The sequence below is a fragment of the Erythrolamprus reginae genome, chromosome 2 (genome assembly GCF_031021105.1).
Source record: "Erythrolamprus reginae isolate rEryReg1 chromosome 2, rEryReg1.hap1, whole genome shotgun sequence".
Taxonomy (NCBI): domain Eukaryota; kingdom Metazoa; phylum Chordata; class Lepidosauria; order Squamata; family Dipsadidae; genus Erythrolamprus; species Erythrolamprus reginae.
In genome coordinates, this window is record NC_091951.1 from 22,595,336 (window position 1) to 22,620,430 (window position 25,095).

The window sequence follows — 25,095 nt, forward strand, 5'->3', positions numbered from 1 at the left end:
GTGTGTGAAAACAAATCTTAGCTGCTAAAGGAACAGGCTGTGATCCTCGCAAACTTGATTGCCGATCAGTTTCCGGTCACAATTCAAAGTGTTGGTTATGACCTATAAAGCCCTTCATGGCACCGGACAAGATTATCTCAGGGACTGCCTTCTGCTGCACGAATCCCAGCGACCAGTTAGGTCCCACAGAGTGGGTCTTCTCCGGGTCCTGTCAACGAAACAATGCCGCTTGGCGGGACCCAGGGGAAGAGCCTTCTCTGTGGCGGCCCCGGCCCTCTGGAACCAACTCCCCCAAGAGATTAGAATTGCCCTCACCCTCCTTGCCTTTCATAAGCTACTTAAAACCCACTTCTGCCGCCAGGCATGGGGGAATTGATACACTCTTTTCCCCTGGGCCTTTAAAATTTTATGCATGGTATGTCTGTATGTATGTTTGGGTTTTATATTAATGGGTTTTTAATCGTTTTTATTATTGGATTATTATTGTACGCTGTCTTATTATTGCTGTTAGCCGCCCCGAATCTCAAATCAAATCAAATCAAATCAACAAACAAACAAACAAACAAACAAACAAACAGTGTCCTCTTCGCCAACGATGTAAAACTCTTCAACACCACTGATAACACAACTACTCTCCAAAAAGTCCTTGACGCTGTTTCTGAGTGGTCTAACACATGGCAACTCCAAATCTCAACTAGCAAATGCTCTGTCCTACACATTGGGAAGAAGAATCTGAACTCCAAATACGAACTGAATAATCAAATTATCACAGACAATCCCCACTCGGTTAAGGACCTTGGTATACTAATAACAAAAGATTTAAGTGCCAAAGCCCACTGCAACAATAGCCAAGAAGGCTTCAAGAGTTGTAAACCTAATCCTACGTAGCTTCTGCTCTGGCAATCTCACACTACTTACCAGAGCTTACAAAACTTTTGCCAGACCCATCCTCGAATACAGCTCATCTGTTTGGAACCCATATCGCATCTCAGACATTAACACCCTTGAAAATGTCCAAAGATACTTCACCAGAAGAGCCCTTCACTCCTCCACTCGAAATAGAATACCCTATGAGACTAGACTTTCAATCCTGGGCCTAGAAAGTTTAGAACTAAGATGCCTTAAACAAGATCTAAGTATTGCCCACAAGATCATATGCTGCAACGTCCTGCCTGTAGGCGACTACTTCAGCTTCAACCACAACAACACAAGAGCACACAACAGATTTAAACTTAATATTAAGCGCTCCAAACTTGACTGTAAAAAATATGACTTTAGTAACCGAGTTGTCGAAGCGTGGAACTCATTACCGGACTCCATAGTGTCATCCCAAAACCCCCAACACTTTACCCTTAGATTATCTACGGTTGACCTATCCAGATTCCTAAGAGGTCAGTAAGGGGTGAGTACAAGTGCACTAGAGTGCCTTCTGTCCCCTGTCCTATTGCTCTCCTACATCTCCTATACCTTTCTTCTATTCCTACATCTCTTCTTCTATTCTTTAATTGATATGTTCTATTTATTTATTTATTTATTGGATTTGTATGCCTATTACTATACTTTCTTTTCTATTATTTCTTAGATATATTTTACTATGAATATCTCCTCTATAACCTTCATCATGTATTTTACTATGTGTATATAGATATATACCCACTAAAAACCCTCATTGTGTGTTTATTAACACCCTCAAAGAATTCTAACAACTTAGTAAGACACAATTTGCCTTTGCAGAAACCATATTGATTTTATTTCATAAATTTCTATTGAAGCTTTTTCCACAATTCCTTTATTCATATGGTTTATCTTGTGTGTGGATGTTTCTATGGCAAGTAAGAGCTTTACTCCTTCCAAATTCTTTCCTCACTCCATGGATCCATGTTTTTTTCTCACAAAGGGAACCTTTTATGTAAAGTGAGATCATAACTCTTTTCAAAGCCATTTCCACACTTCAAACTTTTATGTGACTCTTGTGTGGCTCCCCTTGTGAAAATCAAGATCATTACTACGAGTAAAGCACATTCCACACTCTGTGCATTGATAGGGTTTCTCTCCTGTGTGGCTCCTCTTGTGTCGAAGAAGATGACTGCTACAGACAAAGCTCTTTCCACACTCCATGCATTTATAAGGACTTTCTCCTGTATGGCTCTTCCTGTGGAAAGAGAGACCGCTACTATGGGTAAAGCTCTTTCCACACTCCACGCATTGATAGGGTTTCTCTCCTGTGTGGATCTTCCTATGGGAATTAAGACCAGCGGTACAAATAAAGGTCTTTCCACACTCCATGCACTTATAAGGTCTTTCTCCTGTGTGGCTCCTCTTGTGTCGAAGAAGATGACTGCTACAGCCAAAGCTCTTTCCACACTCCATGCATTGATAGGGTTTCTCTTTGGTGTGGCTCCTCTTGTGTCGAAGAAGATGACTGCTACAGACAAAACTCTTGCCACACTCCATGCACTTATAAGGTCTTTCTCCTGTGTGGCTCCTCTTGTGTCGAAGAAGATTACTGCTACGGACAAAGCTCTTTCCACACTCTATGCATTGATAGGGTTTCTCTCCTGTGTGGCTCCTCTTGTGTCGAAGAAGATTACTGCTACAGCCAAAGCTCTTTCCACACTCCATGCATTGATAAGGTCTTTCTCCTGTATGGCTCTTCCTGTGGAAAGAGAGACTGCTACTATGGGTAAAGCTCTTTCCACACTCCACGCATTGATAGGGTTTCTCTCCTGTGTGGATCTTCTTGTGGGAATTAAGACCAGTGGCACAAATAAAAGTCTTTCCACACTCCATGCACTTATAAGGTCTTTCTCCTGTGTGGCTCGCCTTGTGTCGAAGAAGATTTCTGCTATGGATAAAGCTCTTTTCACATTCTGTGCATTTATAAGGTCTTTCTCCTGTCTGGCTCCTCTTGTGGGAACTGAGACCAGTACTACGGGTAGAGCTCTTTCCATGCTCTATGCATTGATAATCTCCTGTGTGATGGATTGCTTGGTGTTCCTCCTTGCAATTCTTGTTTTCTTGCCCATTAAAACCTTGAAAGAGAAAAAGAAAAACTGTAGCAAGAAAAGGGAACAATCAAAACTTTTCTTCTGAAATTTAGCCAAAGAGTCATAAATGGATTTCAGTGGTTTTGTTCCCAAACTTCAAGAGCCGAAACAAAGATTATAGGAAAGTTCCATTTCCAACTGAAATCATAGCCCTATAACAGGATGGGATGGCAGCCCTGATCTCACCTTTGACCTGGGACAATTTCGTGTGCCACAAACTCTCAAAGAGCATCGGACACCTTGTCATGCTGGGGCAGCAACCTACCCACCAGATCCCATCTTCAATCAAAGTCTGATCTCCACCTGTCTGCAGAGCGAAATCTTTGAAAGTCAGGGGGAATTTCTGGATGGCACTATCTCCCCACCCTCAACTTAAGACTAACGACAAACTTAGTACACAAGTGGGCATATCTCTAAACATCCCTCCCAGATGTCATCCGGTCACTTAAGGCAACTAAGGGCCATCACGGACTCAGCGACCAGGTTCAGGAGGGAATCCTGAATCCTGGTAGGCAGAATCTTGCTCAGTAGATACAGCCTCTTCCTCAGAGACAAATTGTGGCAGGATGCACAGATCTCTGACTTCCTTCCTAGTGTTTATTGCTTTTTGTAGTTTTCCAAGCAGCAAAAGATAGAAAAAACAACAGCATTGTCTGGAGTCCAGATTTCGGCCGGCCAGGGAGGACATCTCCGTGATGTCAAAGCTCCACCCCTGGAATTCCCTATTGGGATTCCCCACTTCTGTTTGAGCCTCCAAACCAGCTGACAGCTCCACTGCTCTTCTGTGAAGGTGACAGCCGGGCAAACCCCAAACCCGAACTTTTGCCTAACTTCCGAGAAGCCCCCCGGCTGTTTCGGAAGGTGACAGATGGGCGGCGGCGCTTCTCCGAGGCCTCCTGAACCCGAACCTTTGTCGAACCTCTGGGTTCAGCGCTTGCGGTGGCGGGTTCGTAAGGCGAAAAAAGTTCACAAGTGTTCTGTCTGGGTGCCCCCAGACTTCAACACCAACTGAAAAAAGCAGCCAGACACGCTGGTAAAAAGCAAAGTCACTTTATCTCTTTGAAAACAAACACAGAGAACAAAAACTGTTCTTACAAACTGGAATGCTATGAGGCTTCACAGAAGAGTCACGATGGCCAGACAATACAACAGGCTTCTTGCTGGCACACACACCACTGTAGATAATAAAACCCACGCCTCCCCCAAGTTTTCAGCCTTCGAAGCCACAAACCAGAATCAGAGACGCCAAGGATCGAAGCAAGGTCACAGAACTCCCAAAAGATAACTCTCCACAATACAGGAAGGGTGGGCCTGCCTTTTCAATCTTTCTGGGGATAACCACACCCAAACCCAGCTGTTGCCTATTAGGGATGGAAATACCTGGCTAATTGTCCCCTTCGTTGTGCTGCTCTTCTCTGCCTCATATCGATGATGGCTTGTGCATTCTCATCTAAGGACTCCAGGCTACTCGCTGGGGAGACCTCCCCGCCGGGGGTCTCAGGCTGTTCTCCCTCTTCCTCGGCCTGACATTACTCCTCCCCGTCTGCCTGGTCCTCCTCCTCCTCCTGTTCCTCGTCCTCCCCCTCTGAGCATGGAGCCGGCAGAGTTCCAGCCGTTCCCTGAGGAGCCTCAGACTGAATCACAACAGTAAGACGCAAAAAAATTCAGAATTCCGGGTTCGTATCTCGATATGTTCGTATGGCGAGGGGTTCGTATCACGAGATACTACTGTAAATAGTTTGTAACCATAGGGAAGGCTGATGTAAGCCATATTCAGTATGTAATCATGGGTTTGGTAATTGTGCTTTAAACCTAATTGGCTGGAACCTATATAATAGGAGTAACACCCTTGCATGGGTGTGGTTTGTTATAGAGTGGTTTTCTGCTGGGTGGTTTGTAGTTAGTGATTAGTGCTTAGTGGTTGCAGTGGTGGATGTAGTAAGAGTTATATGAGAGAATTGGAGATAGTTTGATAAAGTGGTTAAACGTAAAGTTGACAGTCTATTTAGAGAAGTATTTTGATAAGAAAAAAAGTAAAATATATTTTTACAAGAAAGCCTGCTGCAGTGTTTTTCCTTGAAGACTTCAATTAGGTATAGTGATTAACCGTGGCTACTTGGTGGGCTTACCTTCTGCATGTGCAAAACTCTCCCACCATATGGTACACACATCCTCCACCTGGCCCCCATCTCTACACCTCAGGGACTCCATAAAATCTTATATGAAACAGGTATTTTGTATTTCATGAGCAGAACACTTTAGGTAAAATTCTTTAGGTAAAAAGCCAGGCTAGGCAATCTGCCAACCTTTCTTTCAATGAATTTCTTTCTTCCATAAAGTTGGTTTGCTCAAAAGCTTAAAACACCAGGCTAGAAACTAATACATTTACAGAGATTGGAAAAAAATTTGTTTTCACATCATCATCATCATCATCATTATTGGGTACCAAGAGTAGATGAATGAGAAAAAATAATGAATTTCAACAACAGTAGCAGCATAACAAAATTCTACACAGTGAAGGGGCTATGAATGCTTGCTGAATGCACTGTCAATAAAGGATTTCCCTCCCCAGAAATAACATTTAACTCTCTTCTATTTCTGAGCACAGAAATGTCTTCTTACCCAGAGAAAACAGATTCCTGGAATTCTCCTGCATGACTTCTTCATGGAGGGCTTTTTGGTCAGCATCCAGGTGAGACCACTCCTCCTCTGAGAAATACACGGCCACGTCCTCCAAAGACAGAATGTCCTGAGCAAGGACAAAGGTTTCCTTATTAACCGATAATCCCAATAACAATTTGATAGAAACATAGAAACATAGAAGTCTGACAGCAGAAAAAGACCTCATGGTCCATCTAGTCTGCGCTTATACTATTTTCTGTATTTTATCTTAGGATGGATATATGTTTATCCCAGGCATGTTTAAATGCAGTTACTGTGGATTTACCAACCACGTCTGCTGGAAGTTTGTTCCAAGGATCTACTACACTTTCAGTAAAATAATATTTTCTCATGTTGCTTTTGATCTTTCCCCCAACTAACTTCAGATTGTGTCCCCTTGTTCTTGTGTTCACTTTCCTATTAAAAACACTTCCCTCCTGGACTTTTTATACTTAAGACCTTCCACCATTCTTGTAGCCCGTCTTTGGACCCATTCAATTTTGTCAATATCTTTTTGTAGGTGAGGTCTCCAGAACTGAACACAGTATTCCAAATGTGGTCTCACCAGCGCTCTATATAGCGGGATCATAGTTTTCTTTCATCAATTTTAGGAAAAGAGGTCACGTAAACAAAATTGGTATCTTCTGCAGATTTCAGATGAGATCTCACCACTTTTGGCTGATGGACCAAATGAATGATGTTTGATGAAGCTGGGAGTGTTTGCAATGCCTTAGGGCATCTCATTCTAAAATATTCTTGGTCAACTGGTAGTTGGGTCTTAAATCCACTCATTGTCCGTGACTCCCATTCTTTCTAGAGTGGGCAGAGCAAAATACTGGCAAAACCCACCTGACATCTTTTCCAATGGCTCACTTTATCCATTCAGGGACTAATGGACTGACTCCAACACCCTGATGGAGGAATTAAAAGTGGTTGCAATAGAACTCTATATGCCTATGGGGGATTCTCAACCACCAGGTGACGGCAGTCCCAAATATGATTTTCAAAGGGCAAAAAAGGATATATTTTTTTGTAATGGTGTGTGAGAAAAACCCTAGGAGACAGAAGGAGGAGCCTTGTGATCCAGGGGCCTTTTGTGACTTTCCTCCTTACCTGAAGTAGCGTTTCAGCTCCAGCACAAAGAGGTGAATCTAAAGAATCCAAGGACAGCTTTCCACTCTCTGCGAGAAACATTAAAAAACGGTGGAAGCAGATTTGTTAAAGAGGGACACTCCAATAAAGTGGAACGAAAGAATCAGCTAAATGTTGAAATCTCACCTCATACAGAAAGAGCTTTTCTTACCTTGCGTAGAGTCTTGACTTTGATCTTTCTGGATGTTCTCCCTGAAGATCAACTCTTGAGAAGATCTGAATGAATCTTTCCCCTCCTCTCTATACTCAGTCAGAGCTTCCACAGATTTCTGGAGATGATGCAGAACGAGAGACAAAGAACACAGATGGAAATAAATTATCTGTCATACTGCACCTTGAAATTAGCAGACCCCAATGTCCATTGCTGAAACAGAATGGAAGAATGGCCCCAAATCCTCTGGAAGAAGAGAGCAAATGCCCTTAGGAGTTAATAATCCCAGAAAACTCTGCCAGAAAGGGATTGACAAATCCAGAGGGATCCTCTTTAGAGTTGCCATGGTTACATTCTCCCACCTGAAACTCTTCTTTCATCTTTTCCTCCTCCTGGGTCAGCAAGAAGCCTTCAGCCAGGGACACCGCCTGGGAACTGGTCTCTGCTCCACACTCCCGCACCCATCTTGCCATCTCTGGGGGAAGGACCGCCAGCAATTGCTCCAGGAGCACCAGGTCCAGCATCTGAGCCTTGGTGTGTTTTTCTGGTTGCAGCCACTGATGACACAGGTAGTGAAGCCGAGTGCAAACATCTCGGGGACGACTCCCCTCCTGAAACTGCATTTTTCTGAAGTGACAGCATTGAAGCTCTGGACTATTGGAAGCCTCTTCGTGACTCTTCCGCCCAGGACTTGCCCCGTTCTTCCCACGGCTCCATGGCTGAGCAGCTGGTGAGTGTTTTCTAATTTCTGCATCTGCTGGGTGTTGTCCCTCCATCTTCTTTCTGATCTCTAATCCAGCTCCAAAATGGACCCAAGGATTTTCATAGGTTTTTCCGTTAGATAGAGGTGGGACCAAATTTTCCAAGGCCATTCAGCTCTCTTCCCAGACAAGATACTTAAGATTCCAGAAGAAGCAGAAAATATTTTGAGCTTAGTACCTGAAATGGAAAAAAATGGAATAATGGAAAAGAGAGGGAAGGGAAGTGAAGAAATATGTCTGCACCCACCAAGGTCTTGGAAGGAGGTGAAATCTTATTATTTAGTTTTTTCTCCCTACATATGGGGGACATTGCAGTGAACCCTTCAAGATCAATGTCTATCAAAATATTGGAAAACACATTTACGAGGGTTGCCCAGAAAGTAATGCACCACATTTTTTTCTTCAACAATTATTTATTGAAGATAATGAAACTTATACACAAGAAATAATTATGTTTTTTGTACACTCCCTATTTTTCAACATAATCTCCGTCCCGTTCTATGGCCTTCCTCCAGAGAGACACAAGGTCATGTATGCCCTTTCAGTACCACTCCTTGTTCTGGTCACAAAGGCATTTCCGTCTTCTAATGGCTTCACCCTCTGTGCCCAGCGACTAACCGTACTTCTGTCGACTGCAGATTCTCCATAAACTGAACACAAATGTTGAATGTTCCCAACAATTTTTTTCCCTCCACTGAGAAATTCAATGATGACACACGCTTGTAACGTACATCACCTACAGACGTCCTTTCAAAAAACTGCTGTACCTACACTATCTATCTGAATAAACACAAAAAATTTACACACGCACTCCTGACAATTCAAATAATGTATATCTAAAGTTTCGCACCCATACCATTACTGTAGGCTGAGAGGAAAAAATATGGTGCATTACTTTCTGGGCAACCCTCATCCATGTAATTTAATTTCTACTTCCTAGTTTTTTATTAAAAATTAATTTTTATTCTCATGTCTTCTTGTTATTTTTATACATTACTACTTTCCCCAGAACAACATCCCTGTGAAGCAGATTGGGCTGAGAGCTGGGATGGGCTCCAGGCTTTCATGCCAAAAGTTGGACTAGAAATCTATTGCTTTCTAAGCCTTGTGCTAGAACCAAATTTGTCTCTCTGCCTAATCATAATTTAACATGATATAATTTACAATATTTATATATTCAATATAATTTAAAAGATACTTTGATATCACTTTTAACGTGCATAGTGAAGAACAAGTCCTTGCACCAGCTCCTCGCACGTTGAGAGGCAGCCTTGCATGCAAAGCTAACAGGAGGGACTCCAACTGCTCGCTTCTCTCGTCCTTGGAAGGGGGAGGGGAGGGAAACCCCTTCTGGAAACAGAGCCAGGAAATAGGCAGGGAAACTGTCCAGGAGTCAACACTGACTTAGAGGCTCGAATCTCTCTTTTGCAAAGACCATCTCTCCTCCTCCCCCTCCATGCAAAGAGCTTCCAGCGCGGGAGAAAAGCCCCATCACTGAACCCCGATCTCCAAGTGCAACATTTCCCTGCAGCCTCTTCGTTTGCTAGGAAGACTCACCCAAAGACTCACAGTTGTGTGTGTGAGGGGAGAGCACAACCGGAGACCGCAGAAAAGGTGAACAGCTTTTCAAGTCTTTCCTGGAAAATGCCTCGGGAATCCCGCCTTCTGTTTCTGTTTTGGAGAAGACGCCGGCGCATGCTCAGTTCTCTTGGAAGGCGGATACAGTTTGAGGAAAATTAAGATTTGTATTTTTCTTTAACGAGTTCAGTTATTATAGCTGCCTGGATGCCTTTCGGTTTGGAAACACCAAAGACAGACTGTAATAATGTGAATAATCCTGAAGTATAGACCCTGATAAAAAAGAGGCATGAAAAGAAAACTACCAAAATGAAGGGAAACCTCAAAACAAGCCGCAATTATGGACAAATGAAGACGGAGGGAATAAAGTCACATATGTAACTAGAGAAAAACTAGAAAATTAAGGAAGGCAAATGCTGAAAAATAAATATAAAGCTCAAATATTGCAAGGGAGCAGTAAATAAGAGACATGAAGAGTTTTATTCTGGTGTTCAGTAGAGAATACGCCTCAGCAAATTTTAGCAGGAACCTTTGGTGTAACAAGAATATTTTTTTCTTGCCAAAAGTAATGCACATTTCAGTGGTTTGAAAATATTAGTTTGGATTTGGAGATGACGGTTGAAGAAAAAAGAGATTTAGCTGCAATTAATGAAAGGATGGAGGAAAAATTGTGGTTAAGAAGCAACATAATAATAATAATAATAATAATAATAATAATAATAATAATAATAATAATAATAATGTTGGGAGGGAACTTGAAGGCCTTTCAGTCCAACGCCCTGCATAGGCAGGACACCCTACATTACTTCAGACAAGTGATTATCCAACATCTTCTTAAAAACCTATAGTCTCCCCTGGTCTTTCTTGTCATTGAACTAGACATACCCAGTTCCTGCAGCCATTCTTCATGTTTTAGCCTCCAGTCCCCTAATCAACCTTGTTGCTCTTCTCTGTGTACTCTTTCTTGAGTCTCAACATCCTTTTTGCATTGTCGTGACCAAAACTGAATGCAGTGTTCCAAATGTGGCCTCACCAAGGCCTTATAAAGAGGTATTAACACTTCACGTGATCTTGATTCCATCCCTGTTAATGCAGCCTAGAATCGGGTTGGCTTTTTTGGCAGCTGTTACACATTGCTGGCACATGTTTAAATGGAATTGTCAATGAACAATATTTGAATATTTTAAGGAAGCTGAAAGCCTGAAGTATTCTCTCCTAGTAATGATTTGAAAAGTTTCATGTATTTTTAATTTTTAATTAGAATAGAATAGAATTCTTTATTTGCCAAGTGTGATTGAACCCACGAGGAATTCTTCTTTGGTGCAAATGCTCTCAGTGTACATAAAACAAAGTATACATTTTTCAAGAATCATGAGTACAGAATTTAATATTGTCATAGGGGTCCTATAAGCAATGAGGAAATAATATTAATAAAAATCTTAAGGATACAAGCAACAAGTTACAGTCATACAGTCACAAGTGGGAGGAAATGGGTGATAGGGATGATGAAAAAAACTAGTAGTAATAGTAGTGCAGACTTAGTAAATAGTTTGACAGTGTTGAGGGAATAATTTGTTTAGCAGAGTGATGGTGTTAAGGAAAAATCTGTTCTTGTGTCAAGTTGTCTTAGTGTGCAGTGCTCTGTCGTGTTGTTTTGAGAGTTGAACCAAGGTTTATTATTACTGTATATTCGCAAGTTCCTGATTGGTACACATAGGTCTTTAGAGAAGCTGATATATGATGTTATGTAGTATGTCATGTTATGTCATAAAAGAGGTGGGCTCTACGTGTGCCCACACCCATATTCAATACCCCTCCATGTGCCCACAGTCCCCCATTTCCTGACTTCCAGTGGGCCCAGTAGGGACATTTTTGCCCTCCCCAGCTCCAGAGGCTTTCATGGAGCTCGGGGAGGGCAAAACGGCCCTCTTATGCCCCCCCCGGAGGCCCTCCAGAGGGCAAAAAGGCTCTCGCAGAGCCTGCGTGCAAGCCAAAAATCAGTTGACAGGTGCACACACATGCTTTGCAGCTGAAAACAGCCTGTTTCCCAATTTCTAGTGGGCCCAGTAGGCTCGTGTTTCTCCCTTCCCAGGCACCAAAGTCTTTCCTTCAGCTTTGGAGCTGAGCATGGGGAACAGCTTGCGTTCCAACAAATATGACTATGTGTGCCACCTGTGCCATGCATGCGATAGGTCAGTGATGGCGAACCTTTTTGGGTGCCGAAGGAGCGTGTGTGTGCGCTATTGTGCTTGCACCAGTGCCCACACTCATAATTCAATGCCTGGGGAGGGCAAAAACAGCTTCCCCCACCCTCAGAAGTTTTCTGGAAGCTGAAAACGGCCTATTTCCCAATTTCTAGTGGGCCCAGTATCCTCGGGTTTCTCCCTTCCCAGGCACCAAAGTTTTTCCTTCAGCTGCAGGAGGGTAAAAACGTCCTCCCGCAATCACACGGATGTTCTCTGGAAGCCAAAAATGCCCTCCCAGAGCCTCTTTGAAGGCCAAAATCAGCTGGCCATGCATGCGATAGGTCAGTGATGGCGAACCTTTTTGGGTGCCGAAGGAGCGTGTGTGTGCGCTATTGTGCTTGCACCAGTGCCCACACTCATAATTCAATGCCTGGGGAGGGCAAAAACAGCTTCCCCCACCCTCAGAAGTTTTCTGGAAGCTGAAAACGGCCTATTTCCCAATTTCTAGTGGGCCCAGTATCCTCGGGTTTCCCCCTTCCCAGGCACCAAAGTCTTTCCTTCAGCTGCAGGAGGGTAAAAACGTCCTCCCGCAATCACACGGATGCTCTCTGGAAGCCAAAAATGCCCTCCCAGAGCCTCTTTGAAGGCCAAAATCAGCTGGCCGGCACACAAATGCACCTTGGAGCTGAGCGAGGGCAACACATCCCTTACCAGCAGATATGGCTCCAAATGTCACCTGTGCCACCTGTTCCATAGTTCGCCATCATTGCCATAGGTTCACCATCATGGCCCTGCACCGTTTCTGACAGATGGCAATTCAGTCTCTTCTTCAAAGCTTCTAGTGATGAAGCTCCCACAACCTCTGAAGGCAACATCTGTTCCATTGGTTGATTTTTCTCAAGTCAGAAGAGTTCTCCTTATTCCCAGGTTGAATCTCTCCTTGACCCCCTCCCTTGGAAAATAGCTTGACCCCGTCCTCTCTGTGGCAGCCCCTCAAGGATTGGACCACTGCTATCATGTCTCCCCTGGTCCTTCAATGGACTAGACATGCCCATTTCCTGCAATAGTTCACCACTTTTTAGCTTCCTAACCCTGATCATCTTGATTGCTATTCTCTGTACTCTTTCTTATGAGTTTCAACATTATTTCATTTGTTTATTACTTATTTATTTGATTTGTATTTTGCCCCTCTCCGAGGACTAGGTTTGGTAGCCCAGCGACCGGTGGGAGGGTGGGAGAGAGAGGATGGCCCTCTACACCAGCAGGATCATGGTTGTGCGTGCAGGTCCATTTGTGGAAGCAGCTGGCTCACACATCCACCTCTCCCACAAATGGAGATTTTCGTGCTACTTACGCAAGTGGAACTAGGTTCATACACTATTTGCGTGACCCACTTCCAAACATGCTACCGTCTGGGGGGTTGGGGACAATTGGTTTAAAAGATCCAGTGATAAATGTGGTGGAATCAGTTCAGACTCAAGAGACTCATTAAATAACTGTGTGTGAAAACAAATCTTAGCTGCTAAAGGAACAGGCTGTGATCCTCGCAAACTGAACTACTTTAAGTGCAACAGCCAACAATCCGGAAGGAGAAATCCGATCTCTCACTTGAGCCTTCCTCAGACAAGCAAGGATGGGAAAGGCAGAACAGCCAGAGAAAGGGCTTGGTCCAGATATTTGGCCCATAAAAGTACTGAGGAAGCAGCAAGAGGTATCAGATAACCAGAAATAAATTGTACTTACGGTATATTAAATTTTAGTCAACTATGGGCAGTTGTCGATTTACTACAATTTACAATTTGCTCAAACTTACAGAAACACTGAAGAAAGTGATTTATGACCACTTTTCAAACTTATGACCCTCCAAGATCACCTGATCAAACTTTGGATGCTGGCCAACCGATTCAAGACAGTTGCATTGTCCCTGGATCATGTCATCACCTTTTGTAACCTTATGACAAGACAAGCCAATGGGGAAGCCAAATTCATTTCACAAGTGGTCCTAACTCTGGTGATTCACTTAAGAAACGGGGCAAGAACAGTCATAAAATGGGGGGGAAATATTTAAAAACTGGGCTCAATTGCAGTCATAATACGAGATGCTCCTGGATTTCTAAGAACATAAGGGCCATGCTGAATCAGGCCAAAGCCCATCACGTCCAGCATTCTATGTCACACAGTGGCCCACCAATTGTCCATGGGAACCTTGAGCAGAAAGAGAAGGCAAAACCCTCCCTTTTCCTTGCCACCCAACAAATGGTACCCATGGGAACCCTGCCTGCCTCAACCAACATAGAGGTGACACTTGGACATCCATTTCAATAAACACAGATACATTTGGCATCTATGAATCTGTCTAATCCTGCCTTAAAGCTATCCAGGCTGACAGCTGTCGTGACCTCTTCTGGAAGTGAATTCCAAAAACCAATGACTCTCTGGGTGAAGAAATATTTCACTTTGTCCTCACTTTCTTACCTATGAGCTTTAGGGAGTGCCCCCACCTCCTAGTATTGTGTGATAGAGAAAAGAATATTTCTCTATCCATCTTTTCTATCCCATGCATGAGTCTTCGGAGAGGGGCGGCATACAAATTTAATAAATAATAATAATAATAATAATAATAATAATAATAATAATAATATGCCTCAAGGTGAAGCAAACTAAGGACCAGTACAGAAAAACTGTAACTCAATGTCGTATGGACAGTTGGCGGAACAAAGCATTGCATGGGCAGTTCTTGGAGAAGATTGAAGGCAAAGTGGATAAAGAAAAGACCTGGTCATGGCTTACAAGTGGAACACTCAAAAAGGAGACAGAAGGTCTAATACTGGCGGCACAAGAACAGGCCATTAGAACAAATGCTGTCAAAGCCAGAATTGAAAAATCAACAGACGATCCAAAGTGCCGACTCTGTAAAGAAACAGATGAAACAATCGACCACATACTCGGCTGCTGCAAAAAGATTGCACAGACTGACTACAAGCATAGAAATGATGCTGTGGCACAGATGATCCACTGGAACTTGTGCCGGAACTACCATTTACCAGTGGCACAGAACTGGTGGGATCATAAGGCTGAAAAAGTGGTCGAAAATGAGCAAGCAAAACTACTGTGGGACTTCCGACTTCGGACTGACCGAATTCTGAAGCATAACACACCAGACAATGTGATCGTAGAGAAAGAGAAAGTATGGATCATCGACATCGCAATCCCAGGAGACAGCAGAATTGAGGAGAAGCAGCTAGAGAAATTAGTGAAATACGAAGATCTAAAAATCGAGGTGCAACGACTCTGGCATAAGCCCGTGAAAGTGGTCCCAGTGGTATTTGGCATGCTGGGCGCAGTGCCAAAGGATCTCAGCGGACATTTGAAAACCATCGGAATTGACAAAATCTCCACCTGTCAATTGCAAAAGGCCGCTTTACTGGCATCGGCAAACATAATTCACCGCTACATCACGCAGTCCTAGGTGCTTGGGAAGCGCCGGACTGGTGATGAAATACGAAATCCAGCATAGTGATCTCGTTTACTGTGTTGTACTGACATAATAATAATAATAATAATAATAATAATAATAATAATAATAATAATATACACTTTGATCAAGTCACCCCTTCAACGCCATCTTTCAAGGCTGAAACATAGAAACATAGAAACATAGAAGTCTGACGGCAGAAAAAGACCTCATGGTCCATCTAGTCTGCCCTTATACTATTTTCTGTATTTTATCTTAGGATGGATATATGTTTATCCCAGGCATGTTTAAATTCAGTTACTGTGGATTTATCTACCACATCTGCTGGAAGTTTGTTCCAAGGATCTACTACTGAAGAGACTAAGGCGTTTCAACCTAGTTTCAGAGGCAATACAACAGTTGCCGACCTATTTTCAATTCCCTTCCTAATCATGCCAGGCATGGAATTTGCTTTTTTTACTGCTGCTGCACACTGGGTTTACATCTTCATTGAGCTGTCCACCAAAATCCCGAAATCGATATGCATAACTTTGCACTTGTTTAGGTTAAAATGCACTTGCCACTTTGTTGCCCACTCACTCAATTTGAAGAGATCCTTCTGGAGTTCCCCGACAATCAATTCTACATTTCAGCACTGTATCCTCAAAGGTGTGTGCCTGCGCACCCCAAAACAGCCCCGTGCACCCTTTTCCAAGGCTGCACAAGGAGCCGTGGCCGCCCCTGCCCCCCCAGTGCCTCCGCCCCCCTCGTGCCCCTGGCTTCTCGCCGCTGCACCCCACCCCGCCCGCCCGATCCTCTTTCTACTCCTCCGCTTCCCGTCTTGGGGCGCAGCTTCTTACGCGGCAGTGGTGGCTGTTCGTCCTCCTGATCCGGCCGCTAGCCGCTCCGAGCGCTTTGGGAACGCCCGCCCCGTCCCTCTTGCAGTCCGTTCCCTGCGAGCACTTTCAACCGGGCTATCAGCAAAGGGGCTGCAGGAGAGATGGGGCAGGCATTCTTCTCACAGCGGAGGCCGCAGAAGGTTAGTTTGAATGTTGGGCGCGCGGGCGCGTGTGTTCCCCATCCCCCTGCCAGCCCACCCGGAACATTCAAACTAAAAAATCTTCGTCGGCCTCCGCAGAGAAGAAAGGAAGAGAGAAAAAGAGAGAAGAGAGAGAGAGAGAATAACAGACAGAGCAAGATAGAGAGGAAAATGAGAGAGAGATTTAGAGAGGGTGGGGAGAGATAGCGAGAGAGAGAACAAGAGAGAGAGGAAATGTGTGTGAGAGAGAGAGAGCAAGAGAAAGAAAACCAGAGAGTGAGAGAGGAAAAGCAATAGAAAGAGAAGAGTGAAAGGAAGAGATAAAGAAATGATAGAAAAAAGGGGAGAAAAAAGTGAAATGAGAAGATGATTGAGGCAGAGAATGACAGGAAAGAGAGAGAAACGACTCTTGATTTAAAGCATATGGTAAAAGCACTTAAATAATAACAGAGAAAAAAACCCCCAGCCCTCACCTGTATTTATTAATAGTTATGTTTTCGGTTTTGCTGGTTGTTTTAGTTTTCATAGTAATAGATTCTGGTTTTGTTTTATTATTAATGTCTTTAAATAAAAAAGAAGGGATTAATTAATTAATTAATTAATACTTCTATGTCACCCAGTCCCAAGTGGACTGCCGCTCAGACACCATACTTTTCCGCCCACCTCGGAAAAAATTAGAGGGAACATTGCTTTTCACTATCCAGAGCAATTTAGTGTCGTCAGTAAACTTTGCTACCTCACTATTTACTTCTACATCCAGATCATTAACGAATAAATTAAAAAATAAAGGTCCCAAAACTGAACCTTGAGGTACACCACTTCTCACTTCTTTCCATCCTGAGAATTGTCCATTTATTGCCACCCTTTACTTCCTACAATTTAGCCAGTTACCAATCTGGAACAAGACCTGTCCTCTAATTCTGTGGCTGAAGAGCTTTTTTAGGAGCCTTTGGTGAGGAACGTGGTCAAAAGCCTTTTGAAAGTCAATATATACAATATCAACCAATTCCCCTTCATCTATGTGTTTATTTACACCCCCAGAGAATTCTAACAAGTTTGTAAGACATGATTTACCATTGCAGAAACCATATTGATTTAATTTCAGAAATCTTTATTGAACCTTTTTCCACAATTCCTTTATTCATATGGTTTATCTTGTGTGTGGATGTTTCTATGGCAAATAAGAGCTTTACTCCTTACAAATTCTTTCCTCACTCCATGGATCCATATGTTTTTTTTCTCCCAAAGGGAACCTTTTATGTAAAGTGAGATCACAACTCTTTTCAAAGCCATTTCCACACTTCAAATTTTATGTGACTCATGTGTGGCTCCTCTTGTGGGAACTGAGACCATCACTACGAGTAAAGCTCTTTCCCTACTCCATGCATTGATAGGGTTTCTCTCCTGTGTGGCTCCTCTGGTGTCGAAGAAGATGACTGCTACGGCCAAATCTCTTCCCACACTCTATGCATTGATAGGGTTTCTCTCCTGTGTGGCTCCTCTTGTGTCGAAGAAGATCACTGCTACAGCCAAAGCTCTTTCCACACTCCATGCATTTATAAGGTCTTTCTCCTGTATGGCTCTTCCTATGGAAATAGAGACCGCTACTATGGGTAAAGCTCTTTCCACACTCCATGCATTGATAGGATTTCTCTCCTGTGTGTATCTTCTTGTGGGAATTAAGACCAGTGGTACAAATAAAGGTCTTTCCACACTCCATGCACTTATAAGGTCTTTCTCCTGTGTGGGTCCTTTCGTGTCGAAGAAGATGACTTCTATGGCCAAAGCTCTTTCCACATTCCGTGCATTTATAAGGTCTTTCTCCTGTGTGGCTCGTCTTATGGGAAATGAGACCAGTACTACGGGTAAAGCTCTTTCCACACTCCGTACATTTATAATGTCTTTCTCCTGTGTGTATCTTCTTGTGGGAATTAAGACCAGAGGTAGAAATAAAGGTGTTTCCACACTCCATGCACTTATAAGGTCTTTCTCCTGTGTGGCTCCTCTTGTGTCGAAGAAGATGACTGCTTCGGCCAAAGCTCTTTCCACACTCCATGCATTGATAGGGTTTCTCTCCTGTGTGGCTCCTCTTGTGTTGAAGAAGTTGACTGCTACGGCCAAAGCTCTTCCCACACTCCATGCATTTATAAGGTCTTTCTCCTGTATGGCTCTTCAAGTGGAAATAGAGACCGCTATTATGCGTAAAGCTCTTTCCACACTCCATGCATTCATAGGATTTCTCTCCTGTGTAGATCTTCTTGTGGGAATTAAGACCAGTGGTACAAATAAAGGTCTTTCCACACTCCATGCACTTATAAGGTCTTTCTTTTGTGTGGCTCCTCTTGTGTCGAAGAAGTTGACTGCTACGGCCAAAGCTCTTTCCACATTCCGTGCATTTATAACGTCTTTCTCCTGTGTGGCTCCTCTTGTGGGAACTGAGACCAGTACTACGGGTAGAGCTCTTTCCATACTCCAGGCATTGATAATCTCCTGTGTGATGGATTGCTTGGTGTTCCTCCTTGCAATTCTTGTTTTCTTGACCATTAAAACCTTGAAAAAATGAAAGCTGTAGCAAGAAAAGGGAACAATCAAAACTTTTCTTCTGAAATTTAGCCAAAGAGACATAAATGGATTTCAGTGGTTTTGTTCCCAAACTTGAAGAGCCGAAACAAAGATTATAGGAAAGACCCATTTCCAACTGAAATCATAGCCCTATAACAGGATGGATGGCAGTCCTGGTCTCACCTTTGACCTGGGACAATTCCGTGTGCCACAAACTCTCAAAGTGCATCGGACACCTTGTCATGCTGGGGCAGCAACCTACCCACCAGATCCCATCTTCAATCAAAGTCTGATCTCCACCTGTCTGCAGAGCGGAATCTTTGAAAGTCAGGGGGAATTTCTGGATGGCACTATCTCCCCACCCTCAACTTAAGACTAATTACAAACTCGGTACACAAGTGGGCATATCTCTAAACATCCCTCCCGGAGGTCATCCGGTCAGTTAAGGCAACTAAGGGCCATCACGGATCCTGAATCCTGGTAGGCAGAACCTTGCTCAGTACATTCAGCCTCTTCCTCAGAGACCAATTGTGGCAGGATGCAGAGATCGCTGACTTCCTTCATAGTGTTTATTGCTTTTTGTACAGTTTTCCAAGCAGCAAAAGATAGAAAAGACAACAGTATTTTCATTGCTGAGTTTCCCCTCCAATCTTTCCCTCACCAATCCTACAGTTACAACCTAGATGAGATCCCTTATCAGCCAGGGACAGTGTCTTAGATCATCCTAGCCATGTGAACGGGTGATCTCAGGTAGGCATAGGGGCCTGCTTAGGGTAGGCAATATGCGGTCGGGAATAAGTTCATTTGTGGAGGTAATATTACAATGCAAGTAAATGGTTTGTAACTATAGGGAAGGCTGATGCCAGCCATAATAAGTATATAATCATGGGTTTGCTAATTGTGCTGCAACCTGATTGGCTGTAACCTATATAATAGGAGTAACATGGTGTGGTTTGTTATAGAGTGGCTTGTTATAGAGTGGTTTTCTGCTGGGTGGTTTGTAGTTAGTAATTACTGCTTAGTGGTTGCAGTGGTGAATGTAGTAAGAGTTATATCAGAGTATTGTAGATAGTTTGATAAAGTGATTAAATGTAAAGTTGATAGTTTATTTAGAGAAGTATTTTGATAAGAAAAAAAGTAAAATATATTTTTTACAAGAAAGCCTGCTGCAGTGTTTTTCCTTGAAGACTTCAATTAGGTATAATGATTAAGCATGGCTACTTGATGGGTTTACCTTCTGTATGTGCAAAACTCTCCCACCATATGCTACACACATCCTCCACCTGGCCCCCACCTCTACACCTCAGGGACCCCATAAAATCTTATATGAAACAGGTATTTTGTATTTCATGAGCAGAACACTTTAGGTAAAATTCTTTAGGTAAAAAGCCAGGCTAGGCAATCTGCCAACCTTTCTTTCAATAAATTTCTTTCTTCCATAAAGTTGGTTTGCTCAAAAGCTTAAAACACCAGGCTAAAAACTAATACATTTACAGAGATTGCAAAAATTTTTGTTTTCACATCATCATCATCATCATCATTATTGGGTACCAAGAGTAGATGAATGAGAAAAAATAATGAATTTCAACAACAGTAGCAGCATAACAAAATTCTACACAGTGAAGGGGCTATGAATGCTTGCTGAATGCACTGTCAATAAAGGATTTCCCTCCCCAGAAATAACATTTAACTCTCTTCTATTTCTGAGCACAGAAAAAGGATCTTACCCAGAGAAAACAGATTCCTGGAATTCTCCTGCATGACTTCTTCATGGAGGGCTTTTTGGTCAGCATCCAGGTGAGACCACTCCTCCTCTGAGAAATACACGGCCACGTCCTCCAAAGACAGAACGTCCTGAGCAAGGACAAAGGTTTCCTTATTAACGGATAATCCCAATAACAATTTGATAGAAACATAGAAGACTGACGGCAGAAAAAGACCTCATGGTCCATCTAGTCTGCCCTTATACTATTTCCTGTGTTTTATCTTAGGATGGATATATGTTTATCCCAGGCATGTTTAAATTTAGTTACTGTGGATTTATCTACCACGTCTGCTGGAAGTTTGTTCCAAGGATCTACTACACTTTCAGTAAAATAATATTTTCTCATGTTGCTTTTGATCTTTCCCCCAACTAACTTCAGATTGTGTCCCCTTGTGTCCCCTTTCCTATTAAAAACACTTCCCTCCTGAACCTTATTTAACCCTTTAACATATTTAAATGTTTCGATCATGTCCCCCCTTTTCCTTCTGTCCTCCAGACTATACAGATTGAGTTCATTAAGTCTTTCCTGATACGTTTTATGCTTAAGACCTTCCACCATTCTTGTAGCCCGTCTTTGGACCCGTTCAATTTTGTCAATATCTTTTTGTAGGTGAGGTCTCCAGAACTGAACACAGTATTCCAAATGTGGTCTCACCAGTGCTCTATATAGCGGGATCAGTTTTCTTTCACCAATTTTAGGAGAAGAGGTCACGTAAACGAAATTGGTATCTTCTGCAGATTTCAGATGAGATCTCACCACTTTTGGCTGATGGACCAAATGAATCATGTTTGATGAAGCTGGAAGTGGTTGGAATGCCTTACGGCATCTCATTCTAAAATATTCTTGGGCAATTGGGAGTTGGGTCTTAAATCAATTCCTGGTCTTAAATCAATTCCTTGTCCATGACTCCCATTCTTTCTATAGTGGACAGAACAAAATACTGGCAAAACCCACCTGACATTTTTTCCAATGGCTCACTTTATCCACTCAGGGACTAATGGACTGACTCCAACACCCTTATGGAGGAATTAAAAGCAGTTGCAATAGAACTCTATATGCCTATAGGGGATTCTCAATCACCAGGTGATGGCAGTCCCAAACATGCTTTTCAAAGGTCAAAAAAGGACATATTTTTTTGTAATGGTGTGTGAGAAAAACCCTGGGAGACAGAAGGAGGAGCCTTCTGATCCAGGGGCCTTTTGTGACTTTCCTCCTTACCTGAAGTAGCGTTTCAGCTCCATCACAAAGAGGTGAATCTAAAGAATCCAAGGACAGCTTTCCACTCTCTGCGAGAAACATTAAAAAACAGTGGAGGCAGATTTGTTAAAGAGGGACACGCCAATAAAGTGGAACGAAAGAATCAGCTAAATGTTGAAATCTCACCTCACACAGAAAGAGCTTTTCTTACCTTGCGTAGAGTCTTGACTTTGATCTTTCTGGATGTTCTCCCTGAAGATCAACTCTTGAGAAGATCTGAATGAATCTTTCCCCTCCTCTCTATACTCAGTCACAGCTTCCACAGATTTCTGCAGATGATTTAATACAAGAAACAAAAGAAGAACACAGAGATAGAATTGAATTATCATATTGCACCTTGACATTAGCAGACCCCAATGTCCATTGCTGAAACAGAATGGAAGAATTGCCCCAAATCCTCTGGAAGAACAGAACAAATGCCCCTTAGGAGTTCATAATCCCTGAAAACTCTGCCAGAAAGGGATTGACAAATTCAGAGGGATCCTCTTAATAATAATAATAATAATAATAATAATAATAATAATAATAATAATAATAATAATTTATTAGATTTGTATGCCGCCCCTCTCCGAAGACTCGGGGCGGCTCACAACAAGTGATAAAACAATATTGTACAGGCACAAGGGTTGCCATGGTTACATTCTCCCACCTGCAACTCTTCTTTCATCTTTTCCTCCTCCTGGGTCAGCAAGAAGCCTTCAGCCAGGGACACCGCCTGGGAACTGGTCTCTGCTCCACACTCCCGCACCCATCTGGCCATCTCTGGGGGAAGGACCGCCAGCAATTGCTCCAGGAGCACCAGGTCCAGCATCTGAGCCTTGGTGTGTTTTTCTGGTTGCAGCCACTGATGACAAAGGTGGTGAAGCCGAGTGCAAATATCTCGGGGACGACTCCCCTCCTGAAACTGCATTTTTCTGAAGTGACAGCATTGAACCTCTGGACTATTGGAAGCCTCTTCGTGGCTCTTCCGCCCAGGATTTGCCCCGTTCTTCCCACGGCTCCATGGCTGAGCAGCTGCAGAGTGTTTTCTAATTTCTGCATCTGCTGGGTGTTGTCCCTCCATCTTCTTTCTGATCTCTAATCCAGCTCCAAAATGGACCCAAGGATTTTTATAGTTTTTTCCGTTAGATAGAGGTGGGGCCAAATTTTCCAAGGCCATTCAGCTCTCTTCCCAGACAAGATACTTAAGATTCCAGAAGAAGCAGAAAATATTTTGAGCTTAGATACTTGAAATGGAAAAAAAATGGAATAATGGGAAAGAGAGGAAAGGGAAGATTAAGTAAAGAAATATGTCTGCACCCACCAAGGTCTTGGAAGGAGGTGAAATCTTATTATTTAGCTTGCTGTTCCTACATATGGGGGAAATTGCAGTGAACCCTTCAGGATCAATGTCTATCAAAATATTGGAAAACACATTTACGTGGGTTGCCCAGAAAGTAATGCACATTTTTTCTTCAACAATTATTTATTCAACACCATGGAATTTTCACACAAGAAAGAATGATGTTTCTTCTACACTCCCTATTTTTCCATGTAATCTCCGTTCCGTTCTATGGCCTTCCTCCAGCGAGACACAAGGTCATGTATGCCCTTTCAGTACCACTCCTTGTTCTGGTCACGGAGCCATTTCCGTCTTCTAATGGATTTACCCTGTGCCCAGCGACTAACCGTACTTCTGTCGACTGCAGATTCTCCATAAACTGTACACAAACGTTGGCCAATGTTCCCAACAATTTCTTTCTCCTGTGAGAAATTCAATGATGACACACGCTTGTAACGTACATCACGTACAGACGCCATTTCAAAAAACTGCTACGCTAATGTATATCTAAAGTTTTGCATCCATACCATTACTGTAGGCTGGGAGGAAAAATGTGGTGCATTACTTTCTGGGCAACCCTCATCCACGTGTTTTTAATTTCTACTTCCTAGTTTTTTTAAAAAAATAATTTCTATTCTTATGCCTTGTTATTTTTATGCATTACTATTTTTCCCAGAACAATATCCCTGTGAAGCAGATTGGGCTGAGAGCTGGGATGGGCTCAAGGCTTTTATGCCAAAAGCTGGACTAGAAATCTATTGGTTTCTAAGCCTTGTGCTTGAACCAAATGGCTCTCTCTGCCTAATCATAATTTAATATGATATAATTTACAATGTTGATATATTTAATATAATTTAAAAGATACTTTGATATCATTTCTAACGTGCATAGTTAAGAACACGTCCTCGCACGTGGAGAGGCAGCCTTGCATGCAAAGCTAACAGGAGGGACTCCAACTGCTCGCTCCTCTCGTCCTTGGAAGGGGGAGGGGGAGGGAAACCCCTTCTGGAAACGGAGCCAAGAAATAGGCAGGGAAACTGTCCAGGAGTCAACACTGACTTAGAGGCTCGAATCTCTCTTTTGCAAAGACGATCTCTCCCCCTCCCCCTCCATGCAAAGAGCCTCCAGCGCGGGAGAAAAGCCCCATCACTGAACCCCGATCTCCAAGTGCAAAATTTCCCTGCAGCCTCTTCGTTTGCTAGGAAGACTCGCCCGAAGACTCACGGTTGTGTGTGTGAGGGGAGAGCACAACCGGAGACCGCAGAAAGGGCGAACAGCTTTTTAACTCTCTCTTGGAAAATGCCTGGGGAATCCCGCCTTCTGTTTCTGTTTTGGAGAAGACGCCGGCGCATGCTCAGTTCTCTTGCAAGGCGGAGATAGGGAGGGAGCTCTTCCGGGGAGAGAGGATCCGGGGAGACCGGGGAGCATCCTGTGCGCAAAGCTTGAGGACCCTGCAAGGATATTATGTTCCAATGGGGGTCTGGGATTGTGGACATTAGATTAGAACAGGGACTCAAAAGCTTGGCAACTTTAAGACTTGTGACTTCGATTCCCAGAATTCCACAGGCAGCTTGCGGGACAATTCTGGGAGTTGAAGTCCACAAGTCTTAAAGTTCTCTGGACAAAAAGAAATGACAGGTTGAGGAAAATTAAGATTTTATTGAGTTTCCTTTAACGAGTTCAATTATTACAGCTGCCTTTTAATATTCATGCCTTTGGGCAGACAAGGAGGTTTGGAAACACCAAAGGCAGACTGTAATAATGTGAATAATCCTGAAGTATAGATCCTGATAAAAAAGAGGCATGAAAAGAAAAGTACCAAAACGAAGGGAAACCTCAAACGTGTAGACCTTGAAATTTTTTTACCTCAAAACAAGCCCGATTATGGACAAATGAAGACGGGGGAATAAAGTCACATATGTCAGAGGTCCCCAACCGCCGGTCCGCGGACCGGGCCCGGGCCGCTGGGGTTTTTCAGCCGGTCCGCGGCGCCGCTGACAGCTAGCTTTGGCTGCCGGGGGGGCGGGGAGGATTAAATCCTCCCCCCCTCCAGGAGCAGTAAAAGCCTAAGCGGCGGGGTGCATTTCGGCAATGCTTTCCCTCCGCGGTGGGGGGTGCAGGGCAGGCGCAGGCAGCCCCAGGAGACGCCGCCGCTATCCG

General features: G+C 43.3%; 2 pseudogenes; both read right to left on the bottom strand.

Annotated features, from left to right (window-relative positions):
- LOC139159964 (zinc finger protein 585A-like) overlaps window positions 1-9,486 on the bottom strand; it is a 59,917-nt pseudogene extending 50,431 nt beyond the window's left edge.
- LOC139159970 (zinc finger protein 420-like) lies at window positions 1,728-24,239 on the bottom strand (annotated as a pseudogene).
- Between the last annotated feature and the right edge of the window lie 856 nt (window positions 24,240-25,095).